Source organism: Euprymna scolopes, chromosome 28 (assembly GCF_053919585.1).
Source record: "Euprymna scolopes isolate OS-2025 chromosome 28, ASM5391958v1, whole genome shotgun sequence".
Lineage (NCBI taxonomy): Eukaryota > Metazoa > Mollusca > Cephalopoda > Sepiida > Sepiolidae > Euprymna > Euprymna scolopes.
Genome location: NC_136509.1, coordinates 83502980 through 83518815, shown reverse-complemented (window position 1 = coordinate 83518815; position 15836 = coordinate 83502980). Strand labels below are relative to the sequence as shown.

At 40.9% G+C, this 15836-nt stretch overlaps 52 non-coding genes across 52 annotated transcripts; all 52 read left to right on the top strand.

Annotated features, from left to right (window-relative positions):
* The first annotated feature begins 217 nt into the window (after positions 1–217).
* Positions 218–289, top strand: Trnae-cuc (transfer RNA glutamic acid (anticodon CUC)). The gene has a single exon. It is a non-coding gene; the product is annotated as a tRNA-Glu (tRNA).
* A 192-nt stretch (positions 290–481) lies between these two features.
* Positions 482–553, top strand: Trnae-cuc (transfer RNA glutamic acid (anticodon CUC)). The gene has a single exon. It is a non-coding gene; the product is annotated as a tRNA-Glu (tRNA).
* A 192-nt stretch (positions 554–745) lies between these two features.
* On the top strand, positions 746–817 carry Trnae-cuc (transfer RNA glutamic acid (anticodon CUC)). Its single transcript has one exon. It is a non-coding gene; the product is annotated as a tRNA-Glu (tRNA).
* Positions 818–1009: 192 nt separating this feature from the next.
* On the top strand, positions 1010–1081 carry Trnae-cuc (transfer RNA glutamic acid (anticodon CUC)). The gene has a single exon. It is a non-coding gene; the product is annotated as a tRNA-Glu (tRNA).
* A 192-nt stretch (positions 1082–1273) lies between these two features.
* Positions 1274–1344, top strand: Trnae-cuc (transfer RNA glutamic acid (anticodon CUC)). The gene has a single exon. It is a non-coding gene; the product is annotated as a tRNA-Glu (tRNA).
* A 192-nt stretch (positions 1345–1536) lies between these two features.
* On the top strand, positions 1537–1608 carry Trnae-cuc (transfer RNA glutamic acid (anticodon CUC)). The gene has a single exon. It is a non-coding gene; the product is annotated as a tRNA-Glu (tRNA).
* Positions 1609–2060: 452 nt separating this feature from the next.
* Trnae-cuc (transfer RNA glutamic acid (anticodon CUC)) lies at positions 2061–2132 on the top strand. Its single transcript has one exon. It is a non-coding gene; the product is annotated as a tRNA-Glu (tRNA).
* Positions 2133–2324: 192 nt separating this feature from the next.
* On the top strand, positions 2325–2395 carry Trnae-cuc (transfer RNA glutamic acid (anticodon CUC)). Its single transcript has one exon. It is a non-coding gene; the product is annotated as a tRNA-Glu (tRNA).
* A 192-nt stretch (positions 2396–2587) lies between these two features.
* Trnak-cuu (transfer RNA lysine (anticodon CUU)) lies at positions 2588–2659 on the top strand. Its single transcript has one exon. It is a non-coding gene; the product is annotated as a tRNA-Lys (tRNA).
* Positions 2660–2851: 192 nt separating this feature from the next.
* On the top strand, positions 2852–2923 carry Trnae-cuc (transfer RNA glutamic acid (anticodon CUC)). Its single transcript has one exon. It is a non-coding gene; the product is annotated as a tRNA-Glu (tRNA).
* A 192-nt stretch (positions 2924–3115) lies between these two features.
* Trnae-cuc (transfer RNA glutamic acid (anticodon CUC)) lies at positions 3116–3186 on the top strand. Its single transcript has one exon. It is a non-coding gene; the product is annotated as a tRNA-Glu (tRNA).
* A 192-nt stretch (positions 3187–3378) lies between these two features.
* On the top strand, positions 3379–3450 carry Trnae-cuc (transfer RNA glutamic acid (anticodon CUC)). Its single transcript has one exon. It is a non-coding gene; the product is annotated as a tRNA-Glu (tRNA).
* A 192-nt stretch (positions 3451–3642) lies between these two features.
* Trnae-cuc (transfer RNA glutamic acid (anticodon CUC)) lies at positions 3643–3714 on the top strand. Its single transcript has one exon. It is a non-coding gene; the product is annotated as a tRNA-Glu (tRNA).
* Positions 3715–4171: 457 nt separating this feature from the next.
* Positions 4172–4243, top strand: Trnae-cuc (transfer RNA glutamic acid (anticodon CUC)). The gene has a single exon. It is a non-coding gene; the product is annotated as a tRNA-Glu (tRNA).
* Positions 4244–4435: 192 nt separating this feature from the next.
* Trnae-cuc (transfer RNA glutamic acid (anticodon CUC)) lies at positions 4436–4507 on the top strand. The gene has a single exon. It is a non-coding gene; the product is annotated as a tRNA-Glu (tRNA).
* A 192-nt stretch (positions 4508–4699) lies between these two features.
* On the top strand, positions 4700–4771 carry Trnae-cuc (transfer RNA glutamic acid (anticodon CUC)). Its single transcript has one exon. It is a non-coding gene; the product is annotated as a tRNA-Glu (tRNA).
* A 192-nt stretch (positions 4772–4963) lies between these two features.
* On the top strand, positions 4964–5035 carry Trnae-cuc (transfer RNA glutamic acid (anticodon CUC)). The gene has a single exon. It is a non-coding gene; the product is annotated as a tRNA-Glu (tRNA).
* Positions 5036–5227: 192 nt separating this feature from the next.
* Positions 5228–5299, top strand: Trnae-cuc (transfer RNA glutamic acid (anticodon CUC)). Its single transcript has one exon. It is a non-coding gene; the product is annotated as a tRNA-Glu (tRNA).
* A 192-nt stretch (positions 5300–5491) lies between these two features.
* Positions 5492–5563, top strand: Trnae-cuc (transfer RNA glutamic acid (anticodon CUC)). The gene has a single exon. It is a non-coding gene; the product is annotated as a tRNA-Glu (tRNA).
* Positions 5564–5755: 192 nt separating this feature from the next.
* Positions 5756–5827, top strand: Trnae-cuc (transfer RNA glutamic acid (anticodon CUC)). Its single transcript has one exon. It is a non-coding gene; the product is annotated as a tRNA-Glu (tRNA).
* Positions 5828–6019: 192 nt separating this feature from the next.
* On the top strand, positions 6020–6090 carry Trnae-cuc (transfer RNA glutamic acid (anticodon CUC)). Its single transcript has one exon. It is a non-coding gene; the product is annotated as a tRNA-Glu (tRNA).
* Positions 6091–6282: 192 nt separating this feature from the next.
* Trnae-cuc (transfer RNA glutamic acid (anticodon CUC)) lies at positions 6283–6354 on the top strand. The gene has a single exon. It is a non-coding gene; the product is annotated as a tRNA-Glu (tRNA).
* Positions 6355–6546: 192 nt separating this feature from the next.
* Trnae-cuc (transfer RNA glutamic acid (anticodon CUC)) lies at positions 6547–6618 on the top strand. Its single transcript has one exon. It is a non-coding gene; the product is annotated as a tRNA-Glu (tRNA).
* Positions 6619–6810: 192 nt separating this feature from the next.
* Trnae-cuc (transfer RNA glutamic acid (anticodon CUC)) lies at positions 6811–6882 on the top strand. Its single transcript has one exon. It is a non-coding gene; the product is annotated as a tRNA-Glu (tRNA).
* Positions 6883–7337: 455 nt separating this feature from the next.
* Positions 7338–7409, top strand: Trnae-cuc (transfer RNA glutamic acid (anticodon CUC)). The gene has a single exon. It is a non-coding gene; the product is annotated as a tRNA-Glu (tRNA).
* A 192-nt stretch (positions 7410–7601) lies between these two features.
* On the top strand, positions 7602–7673 carry Trnae-cuc (transfer RNA glutamic acid (anticodon CUC)). The gene has a single exon. It is a non-coding gene; the product is annotated as a tRNA-Glu (tRNA).
* A 192-nt stretch (positions 7674–7865) lies between these two features.
* On the top strand, positions 7866–7937 carry Trnae-cuc (transfer RNA glutamic acid (anticodon CUC)). The gene has a single exon. It is a non-coding gene; the product is annotated as a tRNA-Glu (tRNA).
* Positions 7938–8129: 192 nt separating this feature from the next.
* Trnae-cuc (transfer RNA glutamic acid (anticodon CUC)) lies at positions 8130–8201 on the top strand. Its single transcript has one exon. It is a non-coding gene; the product is annotated as a tRNA-Glu (tRNA).
* A 192-nt stretch (positions 8202–8393) lies between these two features.
* On the top strand, positions 8394–8465 carry Trnae-cuc (transfer RNA glutamic acid (anticodon CUC)). The gene has a single exon. It is a non-coding gene; the product is annotated as a tRNA-Glu (tRNA).
* Positions 8466–8657: 192 nt separating this feature from the next.
* Positions 8658–8729, top strand: Trnae-cuc (transfer RNA glutamic acid (anticodon CUC)). Its single transcript has one exon. It is a non-coding gene; the product is annotated as a tRNA-Glu (tRNA).
* Positions 8730–8921: 192 nt separating this feature from the next.
* Positions 8922–8993, top strand: Trnae-cuc (transfer RNA glutamic acid (anticodon CUC)). The gene has a single exon. It is a non-coding gene; the product is annotated as a tRNA-Glu (tRNA).
* Positions 8994–9185: 192 nt separating this feature from the next.
* Trnae-cuc (transfer RNA glutamic acid (anticodon CUC)) lies at positions 9186–9256 on the top strand. Its single transcript has one exon. It is a non-coding gene; the product is annotated as a tRNA-Glu (tRNA).
* Positions 9257–9448: 192 nt separating this feature from the next.
* Trnak-cuu (transfer RNA lysine (anticodon CUU)) lies at positions 9449–9520 on the top strand. Its single transcript has one exon. It is a non-coding gene; the product is annotated as a tRNA-Lys (tRNA).
* A 455-nt stretch (positions 9521–9975) lies between these two features.
* Positions 9976–10047, top strand: Trnae-cuc (transfer RNA glutamic acid (anticodon CUC)). Its single transcript has one exon. It is a non-coding gene; the product is annotated as a tRNA-Glu (tRNA).
* Positions 10048–10239: 192 nt separating this feature from the next.
* Positions 10240–10310, top strand: Trnae-cuc (transfer RNA glutamic acid (anticodon CUC)). The gene has a single exon. It is a non-coding gene; the product is annotated as a tRNA-Glu (tRNA).
* A 192-nt stretch (positions 10311–10502) lies between these two features.
* Trnae-cuc (transfer RNA glutamic acid (anticodon CUC)) lies at positions 10503–10574 on the top strand. The gene has a single exon. It is a non-coding gene; the product is annotated as a tRNA-Glu (tRNA).
* A 192-nt stretch (positions 10575–10766) lies between these two features.
* Positions 10767–10838, top strand: Trnae-cuc (transfer RNA glutamic acid (anticodon CUC)). The gene has a single exon. It is a non-coding gene; the product is annotated as a tRNA-Glu (tRNA).
* A 192-nt stretch (positions 10839–11030) lies between these two features.
* Positions 11031–11102, top strand: Trnae-cuc (transfer RNA glutamic acid (anticodon CUC)). The gene has a single exon. It is a non-coding gene; the product is annotated as a tRNA-Glu (tRNA).
* A 192-nt stretch (positions 11103–11294) lies between these two features.
* Trnae-cuc (transfer RNA glutamic acid (anticodon CUC)) lies at positions 11295–11366 on the top strand. The gene has a single exon. It is a non-coding gene; the product is annotated as a tRNA-Glu (tRNA).
* Positions 11367–11558: 192 nt separating this feature from the next.
* On the top strand, positions 11559–11630 carry Trnae-cuc (transfer RNA glutamic acid (anticodon CUC)). Its single transcript has one exon. It is a non-coding gene; the product is annotated as a tRNA-Glu (tRNA).
* A 456-nt stretch (positions 11631–12086) lies between these two features.
* Positions 12087–12157, top strand: Trnae-cuc (transfer RNA glutamic acid (anticodon CUC)). The gene has a single exon. It is a non-coding gene; the product is annotated as a tRNA-Glu (tRNA).
* Positions 12158–12612: 455 nt separating this feature from the next.
* On the top strand, positions 12613–12684 carry Trnae-cuc (transfer RNA glutamic acid (anticodon CUC)). Its single transcript has one exon. It is a non-coding gene; the product is annotated as a tRNA-Glu (tRNA).
* Positions 12685–12876: 192 nt separating this feature from the next.
* Trnae-cuc (transfer RNA glutamic acid (anticodon CUC)) lies at positions 12877–12948 on the top strand. Its single transcript has one exon. It is a non-coding gene; the product is annotated as a tRNA-Glu (tRNA).
* A 192-nt stretch (positions 12949–13140) lies between these two features.
* Trnae-cuc (transfer RNA glutamic acid (anticodon CUC)) lies at positions 13141–13212 on the top strand. The gene has a single exon. It is a non-coding gene; the product is annotated as a tRNA-Glu (tRNA).
* Positions 13213–13401: 189 nt separating this feature from the next.
* Trnae-cuc (transfer RNA glutamic acid (anticodon CUC)) lies at positions 13402–13473 on the top strand. Its single transcript has one exon. It is a non-coding gene; the product is annotated as a tRNA-Glu (tRNA).
* A 192-nt stretch (positions 13474–13665) lies between these two features.
* Trnae-cuc (transfer RNA glutamic acid (anticodon CUC)) lies at positions 13666–13737 on the top strand. Its single transcript has one exon. It is a non-coding gene; the product is annotated as a tRNA-Glu (tRNA).
* Positions 13738–13926: 189 nt separating this feature from the next.
* On the top strand, positions 13927–13998 carry Trnae-cuc (transfer RNA glutamic acid (anticodon CUC)). The gene has a single exon. It is a non-coding gene; the product is annotated as a tRNA-Glu (tRNA).
* A 192-nt stretch (positions 13999–14190) lies between these two features.
* Positions 14191–14262, top strand: Trnae-cuc (transfer RNA glutamic acid (anticodon CUC)). Its single transcript has one exon. It is a non-coding gene; the product is annotated as a tRNA-Glu (tRNA).
* Positions 14263–14717: 455 nt separating this feature from the next.
* On the top strand, positions 14718–14789 carry Trnae-cuc (transfer RNA glutamic acid (anticodon CUC)). Its single transcript has one exon. It is a non-coding gene; the product is annotated as a tRNA-Glu (tRNA).
* A 191-nt stretch (positions 14790–14980) lies between these two features.
* On the top strand, positions 14981–15052 carry Trnae-cuc (transfer RNA glutamic acid (anticodon CUC)). The gene has a single exon. It is a non-coding gene; the product is annotated as a tRNA-Glu (tRNA).
* Positions 15053–15244: 192 nt separating this feature from the next.
* Positions 15245–15316, top strand: Trnae-cuc (transfer RNA glutamic acid (anticodon CUC)). The gene has a single exon. It is a non-coding gene; the product is annotated as a tRNA-Glu (tRNA).
* A 192-nt stretch (positions 15317–15508) lies between these two features.
* On the top strand, positions 15509–15580 carry Trnae-cuc (transfer RNA glutamic acid (anticodon CUC)). The gene has a single exon. It is a non-coding gene; the product is annotated as a tRNA-Glu (tRNA).
* The last annotated feature ends 256 nt before the right edge of the window (positions 15581–15836 follow it).

Here is a 15836-nt window from a genome sequence, read left to right as displayed (position 1 = left end):
CCGGGTTCGATTCCCGGTGTGGGAATGTCATGTATTTTATTTGTATTATCGGAATTACAATGTTTTATATATTTCTCTCATTTGCAGGGCATTGTCCTGAACTTTTCTGTGGCTTCCATATGCTGATAGTTAACTGGGAAAAGCAAACATTCTTATGAAGTGATGCTCATGCATTATTAAGTAAAGAAGATATCCGTTCGATCGGAAGCCAACATTCTCCCATATGGTCTAGTGATTAGGATTCCTGGCTCTCACCCAGGCGGCCCGGGTTCGATTCCCGGTGTGGGAATGTCATGTATTTTATTTGTATTATCGGAATTACAATGTTTCATATATTTCTCTCATTTGCAGGGTATTGTCCTGAACTTTTCTGTGGCTTCCATATGCTGATAATTCACTGGGAAAAACAAACATTCTTATGAAGTGATGCTCATGCATTATTAAGTAAAGAAGATGTCCGTTCGATCGGAAGACAACATTCTCCAATATGGTCTAGTGGTTAGGATTCCTGGCTCTCACCCAGGCGGCCCGGGTTCGATTCCCGGTGTGGGAATGTCATGTATTTTATTTGTATTATCGGAATTACAATGTTTTATATATTTCTCTCATTTGAAGGGCATTGTCCTGAACTTTTCTGTGGCTTCCATATGCTGATAATTAACTGGGAAAAGCAAACATTCTTATGAAGTGATGCTCATGCATTATTAAGTAAAGAAGATGTCCGTTCGATCGGAAGCCAACATTCTCCCATATGGTCTAGTGGTTAGGATTCCTAGCTCTCACCCAGGCGGCCCGGGTTCGATTCCCGGTGTGGGAACTTCATGTATTTTATTTGTATTATCGGAATTACAATGTTTTATATATTTCTCTCCTTTGAAGGGCATTGTCCTGAACTTTTCTGTGGCTTCCATATGCTGATAATTAACTGGGAAAAGCAAACATTCTTATGAATTGATGCTCATGCATTATTAAGTAAAGAAGATGTCCGGTCGATCGGAAGCCAACATTCTCCCTTATGGTCTAGTGGTTAGGATTCCTGGCTCTCACCCAGGTGGCCCGGGTTCGATTCCCGGTGTGGGAATGTCATGTATTTTATTTGTATTATCGGAATTACAATGTTTTATATATTTCTCTCATTTGCAGGGCATTGTCCTTAACTTTTCTGTTGCTTCCATATGCTGATAATTAACTGGGAAAAGCAAACATTCTTATGAAGTAGTGCTCATGCATTATTAAGTAAAGAAGATGTCCGTTCGATCGGAAGCCAACATTCTCCCATATGGTCTAGTGGTTAGGATTCCTGGCTCTCACCCAGCGGCCCGGGTTCGATTCCCGCTGTGGGAATGTCATGTATTTTATTTGTATTATCGGAATTACAATGTTTTATATATTTCTCTCATTTGCAGGGCATTGTCCTGAACTTTTCTGTGGCTTCCATATGCTGATAATTAACTGGGAAAAGCAAACATTCTTATGAAGTGATGCTCATGCATTATTAAGAAAAGAAGATGTCCGTTCGATCGGAAGCCAACATTCTCCCATATGGTCTAGTGGTTAGGATTCCTGGCTCTCGCCCAGGCGGCCCGGGTTCGATTCCCGGTGTGGGAATGTCATGTATTTTATTTGTATTATCGGAATTACAATGTTTCATATATTTCTCTCATTTGCAGGGTATTGTCCTGAACTTTTCTGTGGCTTCTATATGCTGATAATTAACTGGGAAAAACAAACATTTTTATGAAGTGATGCTCATGCATTAAGTAAAGAAGATGTCCGTTCGATCGGAAGCCAACATTCTCCAATATGGTCTAGTGGTTAGGATTCCTGGCTCTAACCCAGCGGCCCGGGTTCGATTCCCGGTGTGGGAATGTCATGTATTTTATTTGTATTATCGGAATTACAATGTTTTATATATTTCTCTCATTTGCAGGGCATTGTCCTGAACATTTCTGTGGCTTCCATATGCTGATAATTAACTGGGAAAAGCAAACATTCTTATGAAGTGATGCTCATGCATTATTAAGTAAAGAAGATGTCCGTTCGATCGGAAGCCAACATTCTCCCATATGGTCTAGTGGTTAGGATTCCTGGCTCTCACCCAGGTTGCCCGGGTTCGATTCCCGGTGTGGGAATGTCACGTATTTTATTTGTATTATCGGAATTACAATGTTTTATATATTTCTCTCATTTGCAGGGCATTGTCCTGAACTTTTCCGTGGCTTCCATATGCTGATAATTAACTGGGAAAAGCAAACATTCTTATGAAGTGATGCTCATGCATTATTAAGTAAAGAAGATGTCCGTTCGATCGGAAGCCAACATTCTCCCATATGGTCTAGTGGTTAGGATTCCTGGCTCTCACCCAGCGGCCCGGGTTCGATTCCCGGTGTGGGAACGTCATGTATTTTATTTGTATTATCGGAATTACAATGTTTTATATATTTCTCTCCTTTGCAGGGCATTGTCCTGAACTTTTCTGTGGCTTCCATATGCTGATAATTAACTGGGAAAAGCAAACATTCTTATGAAGTGATGCTCATGCATTATTAAGAAAAGAAGATATCCGTTCGATCGGAAGCCAACATTCTCCCATATGGTCTAGTGGTTAGGATTCCTGGCTCTTACCCAGGCGGCCCGGGTTCGATTCCCGGTGTGGGAATGTCATGTATTTTATTTGTATTATCGGAATTACAATGTTTTATATATTTCTCTCATTTGCAGGGCATTATCCTGAACTTTTCTGTGGCTTCCATATGCTGATAATTAACTGGGAAAAGCAAACATTCTTATGAAGTGATGCTCATGCATTATTAAGTAAAGAAGATGTCCGTTCGATCGGAAGCCAACATTCTCCCATATGGTCTAGTGGTTAGGATTCCTGGCTCTCACCCAGGCGGCCCGGGTCCGATTCCCGGTGTGGGAATGTCATGTATTTTATTTGTATTATCGGAATTACAATGTTTCATATATTTCTCTCATTTGCAGGGTATTGTCCTGAACTTTTCTGTGGCTTCCATATGCTGATAATTAACTGGGAAAAACAAACATTCTTATGAAGTGATGCTCATGCATTATTAAGTAAAGAAGATGTCCGTTCGATCGGAAGCCAACATTCTCCAATATGGTCTAGTGGTTAGGATTCCTGGCTCTCACCCAGCGGCCCGGGTTCGATTCCCGGTGTGGGAATGTCATGTATTTTATTTGTATTATCGGAATTACAATGTTTTATATATTTCTCTCATTTGCAGGGCATTATCCTGAACTTTTCTGTGGCTTCCATATGCTGATAATTAACTGGGAAAAGCAAACATTCTTATGAAGTGATGCTCATGCATTATTAAGTAAAGAAGATGTCCGTTCGATCGGAAGCCAACATTCTCCCATATGGTCTAGTGGTTAGGACTCCTGGCTCTCACCCAGGCGGCCCGGGTTCGATTCCCGGTGTGGGAATGTCATGTATTTTATTTGTATTATCAGAATTACAATGTTTTATATATTTCTCTCATTTGCAGGGCATTGTCCTGAACTTTTCTGTGGCTTCCATATGCTGATAATTAACTGGGAAAAGCAAACATTCTTATGAAGTGATGCTCATGCATTATTAAGTAAAGAAGATGTCCGTTCGATCGGAAGCCAACATTCTCCCATATGGTCTAGTGGTTAGGATTCCTGGCTCTCACCAAGGCGGCCCGGGTTCGATTCCCGGTGTGGGAATGTCATGTATTTTATTTGTATTATCGGAATTACAATGTTTTATATATTTCTCTCATTTGCAGGGCATTGTCCTGAACTTTTCTGTGGCTTCCATATGCTGATAATTAACTGGGAAAAGCAAACATTCTTATGAAGTGATGCTCATGCATTATTAAGTAAAGAAGATGTCCGTTCGATCGGAAGCCAACATTCTCCCATATGGTCTAGTGGTTAAGTTTTTTTTGGCTCTCACACAGCGGCCCGGGTTCGATTCCCGGTGTGGGAATGTCATGTATTTTATTTGTATTATCGGAATTACAATGTTTTATATATTTCTCTCATTTGCAGGGCATTGTCCTGAACTTTTCTGTGGCTTCCATATGCTGATAGTTAACTGGGAAAAGCAAACATTCTTATGAAGTGATGCTCATGCATTATTAAGTAAAGAAGATATCCGTTCGATCGGAAGCCAACATTCTCCCATATGGTCTAGTGGTTAGGATTCCTGGCTCTCACCCAGGCGGCCCGGGTTCGATTCCCGGTGTGGGAATGTCATGTATTTTATTTGTATTAACGGAATTACAATGTTTCATATATTTCTCTCATTTGCAGGGTATTGTCCTGAACTTTTCTGTGGCTTCCATATGCTGATAATTCACTGGGAAAAACAAACATTCTTATGAAGTGATACTCATGCATTATTAAGTAAAGAAGATGTCCGTTCGATCGGAAGACAACATTCTCCAATATGGTCTAGTGGTTAGGATTCCTGGCTCTCACCCAGGCGGCCCGGGTTCGATTCCCGGTGTGGGAATGTCATGTATTTTATTTGTATTATCGGAATTACAATGTTTTATATATTTCTCTCATTTGAAGGGCATTGTCCTGAACTTTTCTGTGGCTTCCATATGCTGATAATTAACTGGGAAAAGCAAACATTCTTATGAAGTGATGCTCATGCATTATTAAGTAAAGAAGATCTCCGTTCGATCGGAAGCCAACATTCTCCCATATGGTCTAGTGGTTAGGATTCCTAGCTCTCACCCAGGCGGCCCGGGTTCGATTCCCGGTGTGGGAACTTCATGTATTTTATTTGTATTATCGGAATTACAATGTTTTATATATTTCTCTCCTTTGAAGGGCATTGTCCTGAACTTTTCTGTGGCTTCCATATGCTGATAATTAACTGGGAAAAGCAAACATTCTTATGAATTGATGCTCATGCATTATTAAGTAAAGAAGATGTCCGTTCGATCGGAAGCCAACATTCTCCCTTATGGTCTAGTGGTTAGGATTCCTGGCTCTCACCCAGGTGGCCCGGGTTCGATTCCCGGTGTGGGAATGTCATGTATTTTATTTGTATTATCGGAATTACAATGTTTTATATATTTCTCTCATTTGCAGGGCATTGTCCTTAACTTTTCTGTTGCTTCCATATGCTGATAATTAACTGGGAAAAGCAAACATTCTTATGAAGTGATGCTCATGCATTATTAAGTAAAGAAGATGTCCGTTCGATCGGAAGCCAACATTCTCCCATATGGTCTAGTGGTTAGGATTCCTGGCTCTCGCCCAGGCGGCCCGGGTTCGATTCCCGGTGTGGGAATGTCATGTATTTTATTTGTATTATCGGAATTACAATGTTTCATATATTTCTCTCATTTGCAGGGCATTGTCCTGAACTTTTCTGTGGCTTCCATATGCTGATAATTAACTGGGAAAAGCCAACATTCTTATGAAGTGATGCTCATGCATTATTAAGTAAAGAAGATATCCGTTCGATCGGAAGCCAACATTCTCCCATATGGTCTAGTGGTTAGGATTCCTGGCTCTCACCCAGGCGGCCCGAGTTCGATTCCCGGTGTGGGAATGTCATGTATTTTATTTGTATTATCGGAATTACAATGTTTTATATATTTCTCTCATTTGCAGGGCATTGTCCTGAACTTTTCTGTGGCTTCCATATGCTGATAATTAACTGGGAAAAGCAAACATTCTTATGAAGTGATGCTCATGCATTATTAAGTAAAGAAGATGTCCGTTCGATCGGAAGCCAACATTCTCCCATATGGTCTAGCGGTTAGGATTCCTGGCTCTCACCCAGGCGGCCCGGGTTCGATTCCCGGTGTGGGAATGTCATGTATTTTATTTGTATTATCGGAATTACAATGTTTCATATATTTCTCTCATTTGCAGGGTATTGTTCTGAACTTTTCTGTGGCTTCCATATGCTGATAATTCACTGGGAAAAACAAACATTCTTATGAAGTGATGCTCATGCATTATTAAGTAAAGAAGATGTCCGTTCGATCGGAAGCCAACATTCTCCAATATGGTCTAGTGGTTAGGATTCCTGGCTCTCACCCAGCGGCCCGGGTTCGATTCCCGGTGTGGGAATGTCATGTATTTTATTTGTATTATCGGAATTACAATGTTTTATATATTTCTCTCATTTGCAGGGCATTATCCTGAACTTTTCTGTGGCTTCCATATGCTGATAATTAACTGGGAAAAGCAAACATTCTTATGAAGTGATGCTCATGCATTATTAAGTAAAGAAGATGTCCGTTCGATCGGAAGCCAACATGTTCCCATATGGTCTAGTGGTTAGGATTCCTGGCTCTCACCCAGGCGGCCCGGGTTCGATTCCCGGTGTGGGAATGTCATGTATTTTATGTGTATTATCGGAATTACAATGTTTTATATATTTCTCTCATTTGAAGGGCATTGTCCTGAACTTTTCTGTGGCTTCCATATGCTGATAATTAACTGGGAAAAGCAAACATTCTTATGAATTGATGCTCATGCATTATTAAGTAAAGAAGATGTCCGTTCGATCGGAAGCCAACATTCTCCCATATGGTCTAGTGGTTAGGATTCCTGGCTCTCACCCAGGCGGCCCGGGTTCGATTCCCGGTGTGGGAATGTCATGTATTTTATTTGTATTATCGGAATTACAATGTTTTATATATTTCTCTCATTTGCAGGGCATTGTCCTGAACTTTTCTGTGGCTTCCATATGCTGATAATTAACTGGGAAAAGCAAACATTCTTATGAAGTGATGCTCATGCATTATTAAGAAAAGAAGATGTCCGTTCGATCGGAAGCCAACATTCTCCCATATGGTCTAGTGGTTAGGATTCCTGGCTCTCGCCCAGGCGGCCCGGGTTGGATTCCCGGTGTGGGAAAGTCATGTATTTTATTTGTATTATCGGAATTACAATGTTTCATATATTTCTCTCATTTGCAGGGCATTGTCCTGAACTTTTCTGTGGCTTCCATATGCTGATAATTAACTGGGAAAAGCAAACATTCTTATGAAGTGATGCTCATGCATTATTAAGTAAAGAAGATGTCCGTTCGATCGGAAGCCAACATTCTCCCATATGGTCTAGTGGTTACGTATCCTGGCTCTCACCCAGCGGCCCGGGTTCGATTCCCGGTGTGGGAATGTCATGTATTTTATTTGTATTATCGGAATTACAATGTTTTATATATTTCTCTCATTTGCAGGGCATTGTCCTGAACATTTCTGTGGCTTCCATATGCTGATAATTAACTGGGAAAAGCAAACATTCTTATGAAGTGATGCTCATGCATTATTAAGTAAAGAAGATGTCCGTTCGATCGGAAGTCAACATTTTCCCATATGGTCTAGTGGTTAGGATACCTGGCTCTCACCCAGGCGGCCCGGGTTCGATTCCCGGTGTGGGAATGTGATGTATTTTATGTGTATAATCGGAATTACAATGTTTTATATATTTCTCTCATTTGCAGGGCATTGTACTGAACTTTTCTGTGGCTTCCATATGCTGATAATTAACTGGGAAAAGCCAACATTCTTATGAAGTGATGCTCATGCATTATTAAGTAAAGAAGATATCCGTTCGATCGGAAGCCAACATTCTCCCATATGGTCTAGTGGTTAGGATTCCTGGCTCTCACCCAGGCGGCCCGAGTTCGATTCCCGGTGTGGGAATGTCATGTATTTTATTTGTATTATCGGAATTACAATGTTTTATATATTTCTCTCATTTGCAGGGCATTGTCCTGAACTTTTCTGTGGCTTCCATATGCTGATAATTAACTGGGAAAAGCAAACATTCTTATGAAGTGATGCTCATGCATTATTAAGTAAAGAAGATGTCCGTTCGATCGGAAGCCAACATTCTCCCATATGGTCTAGTGGTTAGGATTCCTGGCTCTCACCCAGGCGGCCCGGGTTCGATTCCCGGTGTGGGAATGTCATGTATTTTATTTGTATTATCGGAATTACAATGTTTTATATATTTCTCTCATTTGCAGGGCATTGTCCTGAACGTCTCTGTGGCTTCAATATGCTGATAATTAACTGGGAAAAGCAAACATTCTTATGAAGTGATGCTCATGCATTATTAAGTAAAGAAGATGTCCGTTCGATCGGAAGCCAACAATCTCCCATATGGTCTAGTGGTTAGGATTCCTGGCTCTCACCCAGGCGGCCCGGGTTCGATTCCCGGTTTGGGAATGTCATGTATTTTATTTGTATTATCGGAATTACAATGTTTCATATATTTCTCTCATTTGCAGGGTATTGTCCTGAACTTTTCTGTGGCTTCCATATGCTGATAATTAACTGGGAAAAACAAACATTCTTATGAAGTGATGCTCATGCATTATTAAGTAAAGAAGATGTCCGTTCGATCGGAAGTCAACATTCTCCCATATGGTCTAGTGGTTAGGATTCCTGGCTCTCACCCAGGCGGCCCGGGTTCGATTCCCGGTGTGGGAATGTCATGTATTTTATTTGTATTATCGGAATTACAATGTTTTATATATTTCTCTCATTTGCAGGGCATTGTCCTGAACGTCTCTGTGGCTTCAATATGCTGATAATTAACTGGGAAAAGCAAACATTCTTATGAAGTGATGCTCATGCATTATTAAGTAAAGAAGATGTCCGTTCGATCGGAAGCCAACAATCTCCCATATGGTCTAGTGGTTAGGATTCCTGGCTCTCACCCAGGCGGCCCGGGTTCGATTCCCGGTGTGGGAATGTCATGTATTTTATTTGTATTATCGGAATTACAATGTTTCATATATTTCTCTCATTTGCAGGGTATTGTCCTGAACTTTTCTGTGGCTTCCATATGCTGATAATTAACTGGGAAAAACAAACATTCTTATGAAGTGATGCTCATGCATTATTAAGTAAAGAAGATGTCCGTTCGATCGGAAGTCAACATTCTCCCATATGGTCTAGTGGATAGGATTCCTGGCTCTCACCAAGGCGGCCCGGGTTCGATTCCCGGTGTGGGAATGTCATGTATTTTATTTGTATTATCGGAATTACAATGTTTCATATATTTCTCTCATATGCAGGGTATTGTCCTGAACTTTTCAGTGTCTTCCATATGCTGATAATTAACTGGGAAAAGCAAACATTCTTATGAAGTGATGCTCATGCATTATTAAGTACAGAAGATGTCCGTTCGATCGGAAGCCAACATTCTCCAATATGGTCTAGTGGTTAGGATTCCTGGCTCTCACCCAGCGGCCCGGGTTCGATTCCCGGTGTGGGAATGTCATGTATTTTATTTGTATTATCGGAATTACAATGTTTTATATATTTCTCTCATTTGCAGGGCATTATCCTGAACTTTTCTGTGGCTTCCATATGCTGATAATTAACTGGGAAAAGCAAACATTCTTATGAAGTGATGCTCAAGCATTATTAAGTAAAGAAGATGTCCGTTCGATCGGAAGCCAACATTCTCCCATATGGTCTAGTAGTTAGGATTCCTGGCTCTTACCCAGGCGGCCCGGGTTCGATTCCCGGTGTGGGAATGTCATGTATTTTATTTGTATTATCGGAATTACAATGTTTTATATATTTCTCTCATTTGCAGGGCATTGTCCTGAACTTTTCTGTGGCTTCCATATGCTGATAATTAACTGGGAAAAGCAAACATTCTTATGAAGTGATGCTCATGCATTATAAAGTAAAGAAGATGTCCGTTCGATCGGAAGCCAACATTCTCCAATATTGTCTAGTGGTTAGGTTTCCTGGCTCTCACCCAGCGGCCCGGGTGCGATTCCCGGTGTGGGAATGGCATGTATTTTATTTGTATTATCGGAATTACAATGTTTTATATATTTCTCTCATTTGCACGGCATTGTGCTGAACTTTTCTGTGGCTTCCATATGCTGATAATTAACTGGGAAAAGCAAACATTCTTATGAAGTGATGCTCATGCATTATTAAGTAAAGAAGATGTCCGTTCGATCGGAAGCCAACATTTTCCCATATGGTCTAGTGGTTAGGATTCCTGGCTCTCACCCAGGCGGCCCGGGTTCGATTCCCGGTGTGGGAATGTCATGTATTTTATTTGTATTATCGGAATTACAATGTTTTATATATTTCTCTCATTTGCAGGGCATTGTCCTGAACTTTTCTGTGGCTTCCATATGCTGATAATTAATGTGGAAAAGCAAACATTCTTATGACGTGATGCTCATGCATTATTAAGTAAAGAAGATGTCCGTTCGATCGGAAGCCAACATTCTCCCATATGGTCTAGTGGTTAGGATTCCTGGCTCTCACCCAGCGGCCCGGGTTCGATTCCCGGTGTGGGAATGTCATGTATTTTATTTGTATTATCGGAATTTCAATGTTTTATATATTTCTCTCATTTGCAGGGCATTGTCCTGAACTTTTCTGTGGCTTCCATATGCTGATAATTAACTGGGAAAAGCAAACATTCTTATGAAGTGATGCTCATGCATTATTAAGTAAAGAAGATGTCCGTTCGATCGGAAGCCAACATTTTCCCATATGGTCTAGTGGTTAGGATTCCTGGCTCTCACCCAGGCGGCCCGGGTTCGATTCCCGGTGTGGGAATGTCATGTATTTTATTTGTATTATCGGAATTACAATGTTTTATATATTTCTCTCATTTGCAGGGCATTGTCCTGAACTTTTCTGTTGCTTCCATATGCTGATAATTAACTGGGAAAAGCAAACATTCTTATGAAGTGATGCTCATGCATTACTAAGTAAAGAAGATGTCCGTTCGATCGGAAGCCAACATTCTCCCATATGGTCTAGTGGTTAGGATTCCTGGCTCTCACCCAGGCGGCCCAGGTTCGATTCCCGGTGTGGGAATGTCATGTATTTTATTTGTATTATCGGAATTAAAATGTTTTATATATTTCTCTCATTTGCAGGGCATTGTCCTGAACATTTCTGTGGCTTCCATATGCTGATAATTAACTGGGAAAAGCAAACATTCTTATGAAGTGATGCTTATGCATTACTAAGTAAAGAAGATGTCCGTTGAATCGGAAGCCAACATTCTCCCATATGGTCTAGTGGTTACGATTCCTGGCTCTCACCCAGGCGACCCGGGTTCGATTCCCGGTGTGGGAATGTCATGTATTTTATTTGTATTATCGGAATTACAATGTTTTATATATTTCTCTCATTTGCAGGGCATTGTCCTGAACTTTTCTGTGGCTTCCATATGCTGATAATTAACTGGGAAAAGCAAACATTCTTATGAAGTGATGCTCATGCATTATTAAGTAAAGAAGATGTCCGTTCGATCGGAAGCCAACATTCTCCCATATGGTCTAGCGGTTAGGATTCCTGGCTCTCACCCAGGAAGCCCGGGTTCGATTCCCGGTGTGGGAATGTCATGTATTTTATTTGTATTATCGGAATTACAATGTTTTATATATTTCTCTCATTTGCAGGGCATTGTCCTGAACTTTTCTGTGGCTTCCATATGCTGATAATTAACTGGGAAAAGCCAACATTCTTATGAAGTGATGCTCATGCATTATTAAGTAAAGAAGATATCCGTTCGATCGGAAGCCAACATTCTCCAATATGGTCTAGTTGTTAGGATTCCTGGCTCTCACCCAGGCGGCCCGGGTTCGATTCCCGGTGTGGGAATGTCATGTATTTTATTTGTATTATCGGAATTACAATGTTTTATATATTTCTCTCATTTGCAGGGCATTGTCCTGAACTTTTCTGTTGCTTCCATATGCTGATAATTAACTGGGAAAAACAAACATTCTTATGAAGTGATGCTCATGCATTGTTAAGTAAAGAAGATGTCCGTTCGATCGGAAGCCAACATTCTCCAATATTGTCTAGTGGTTAGGATTCCTGGCTCTCACCCAGGCGGCCAGGGTTCGATTCCCGGTGTGGGAATGTCATGTATTTTATTTGTATTATCGGAATTACAATGTTTTATATATTTCTCTCATTTGCAGGGCATTGTCCTGAACTTTTCTGTGGCTTCCATATGCTGATAATTAACTGGGAAAAGCAAACATTCTTATGAAGTGATGCTCATGCATTATTAAGTAAAGAAGATGTCCGTTCGATCGGAAGCCAACATTCTCCCATATGATCTAGTGGTTAGGATTCCTGGCTCTCACCTATGCGGCCGGGTTCGATTCCCGGTGTGGGAATGTCATGTATTTTATTTGTATTATCGGAATTACAATGTTTTATATATTTCTCTCATTTGCAGGGCATTGTCCTGAACTTTTCTGTGGCTTCCATATGCTGATAATTAACTGGGAAAAGCAAACATTCTTATGAAGTGATGCTCATGCATTATTAAGTAAAGAAGATGTCCGTTCGATCGGAAGCCAACATTCTCCCATATGGTCTAGTGGTTAGGTTTCCTGGCTCTCAACCAGCGGCCCTGGTTCGATTCCCGGTGTTGGCACGTCATGTATTTTATTTGTATTATCGGAATTACAATGTTTTATATATTTCTCTCCTTTGCAGGGCATTGTCCTGAACTTTTCTGTGGCTTCCATATGCTGATAATTAACTGGGAAAAGCAAACATTCTTATGAAGTGATGCTCATGCATTATTAAGTAAAGAAGATGTCCGTTCGATCGGAAGCCAACATTCTCCCATATGGTCTAGTGGTTAGGATTCCTGGCTCTCACCCAGGCAGCCCGGGTTCTATTCCCGGTGTGGGAATGTCATGTATTTTATTTGTATTATCGGAATTACAATGTTTTATATATTTCTCTCATTTGCAGGGCATTGTCCTGAACTTTTCTGTGGCTTCCATATGCTGATAATTAACTGGGAAAAGCCAGCATTCTTATGAAGTGATGCTCATGCATTATTAAGTAAAGAAGATATCCGTTCGATCGGAAGCCAACATTCTCCCATATGGTCTAGTGGTTAGGATTCCTGGCTCTCACCCAGGCGGCCCGGGTTCGATTCCCGGTGTGGGAATGTCATGTATTTAATTTGTATTATCGGAATTACAATGTTTCATATATTTCTCTCATTTGCAGGGTATTGTCCTGAACTTTTCTGTGGCTTCCATATGCTGATAATTAACTGGGAAAAACAAACATTCTTATGAAGTGATGCTCATGCATTATTAAGTAAAGAAGATGTCCGTTCGATCGGAAGCCAACATTCTCCAATATGGTCTAGTGGTTAGGATTCCTGGCTCTCACCCAGGCGGCCCGGGTTCGATTCCCGGTGTGGGAATGTCATGTATTTTATTTGTATTATCGGAATTACAATGTTTTATATATTTCTCTCATTTGCAGGGCATTGTCCTGAACTTTTCTGTGGCTTCCATATGTTGATAATTAACTGGGAAAAACAAACATTCTTATGAAGTGATGCTCATGCATTATTAAGTAAAGATGTCCGTTCGATCGGAAGCAAACATTCTCCCATATGGTCTAGTGGTTAGGATTCCTGGCTCTCACCCAGGCGGCCCGGGTTCGATTCCCGGTGTGGGAATGTCGTGTATTTTATTTGTATTATCGGAATTGCAATGTTTTATATATTTCTCTCATTTGCAGGGCATTGTCCTGAACTTTTCTGTGGCTTCCATATGCTGATAATTAACTGGGAAAAGCAAACATTCTTATGAAGTGATGCTCATGCATTATTAAGTAAAGAAGATGTCCGTTCGATCGGAAGCCAACATTCTCCAATATGGTCTAGTGGTTAGGATTCCTGGCTCTCACCCAGGCGGCCCGGGTTCGATTCCCGGTGTGGGAATGTCATGTATTTTATTTGTATTATCGGAATTACAATGTTTTATATATTTCTCTCATTTGCAGGGCATTGTCCTGAACTTTTCTGTGGCATCCATATGCTGATAATTAACTGGGAAAAACAAACATTCTTATGAAGTGATGCTCATGCATTATTAAGTAAAGATGTCCGTTCGATCGGAAGCCAACATTCTCCCATATGGTCTAGTGGTTAGGATTCCTGGCTCTCACCCAGGCGGCCCGGGTTCGATTCCCGGTGTGGGAATGTCATGTATTTTATTTGTATTATCGGAATTGCAATGTTTTATATATTTCTCTCATTTGCAGGGCATTATCCTGAACTTTTCTGTGGCTTCCATATGCTTATAATTAACTGGGAAAAGCAAACATTCTTATGAAGTGATGCTCATGCATTATTAAGTAAAGAAGATGTCCGTTCGATCGGAAGCCAACATTCTCCCATACGATCTAGTGGTTAGGATTCCTGGCTCTCACCCAGGCGGCCCGGGTTCGATTCCCGGTGTGGGAATGTCATGTATTTTATTTGTATTATCGGAATTACAATGTTTTATATATTTCTCTCATTTGCAGGGCATTGTCCTGAACTTTTCTGTGGCTTCCATATGCTGATAATTAACTGGGAAAAGCAAACATTCTTATGAAGTGATGCTCATGCATTATTAAGTAAAGAAGGTGTCCGTTCGATCGGAAGCCAACATTCTCCCATATGGTCTAGTGGTTAGGTTTCCTGGCTCTCAACCAGCGGCCCTGGTTCGATTCCCGGTGTGGGCACGTCATGTATTTTATTTGTATTATCGGAATTACAATGTTTTATATATTTCTCTCCTTTGCAGGGCATTGTTCTGAACTTTTCTGTGGCTTCCATATGCTGATAATTAACTGGGAAAAGCAAACATTCTTATGAAGTGATGCTCATGCATTATTAAGTAAAGAAGATGTCCGTTCGATCGGAAGCCAACATTCTCCCATATGGTCTAGTGGTTAGGATTCCTGGCTCTCACCCAGGCAGCCCGGGTTCGATTCCCGGTGTGGGAATGTCATGTATTTTATTTGTATTATCGGAATTACAATGTTTTATATATTTCTCTCATTTGCAGGACATTGTCCTGAACTTTTCTGTGGCTTCCATATGCTGATAATTAACTGGGAAAGCCAACATTCTTATGAAGTGATGCTCATGCATTATTAAGTAAAGAAGATATCCGTTCGATCGGAAGCCAACATTCTCCCATATGGTCTAGTGGTTAGGATTCCTGGCTCTCACCCAGGAAGCCCGGGTTCGATTCCCGGTGTGGGAATGTCATGTATTTTATTTGTATTATCGGAATTACAATGTTTCATATATTTCTCTCATTTGCAGGGTATTGTCCTGAACTTTTCTGTGGCTTCCATATGCTGATAATTAACTGGGAAAAGCAAACATTCTTATGAAGTGATGCTCATGCATTATTAAGTAAAGAAGATGTCCGTTCGATCGGAAGCCAACATTCTCCCATATGGTCTAGTGGTTAGGATGCCTGGCTCTCACCCAGTCGGCCCGGGTTCGATTCCCGGTGTGGGAATGTCATGTATTTTATTTGTATTATCGGAATTGCAATGTTTTATATATTTCTCTCATTTGCAGGGCATTATCCTGAACTTTTCTGTGGCTTCCATATGCTGATAATTAACTGGGAAAAGCAAACATTCTTATGAAGTGATGCTCATGCATTATTAAGTAAAGAAGATGTCCGTTCGATCGGAAGCCAACATTCTCCCATATGGTCTAGTGGTTAGGATGCCTGGCTCTCACCCAGGCGGCCCGGGTTCGATTCCCGGTGTGGGAATGTCATGTATTTTATTTGTATTATCGGAATTACAATGTTTCATATATTTCTCTCATTTGCAGGGTATTGTCCTGAACTTTTCTGTGGCTTCCATATGCTGATAATTAACTGGGAAAAACAAACATTCTTATGAAGTGATGCTCATGCATTATTAAGTAAAGAAGATGTCCGTTCGATCGGAAGCCAACATTCTCCAATATGGTCTAGTGGTTAGGGTTCCTAGCTCTCACGCAGGCGGCCCGGGTTCGATTCCCGG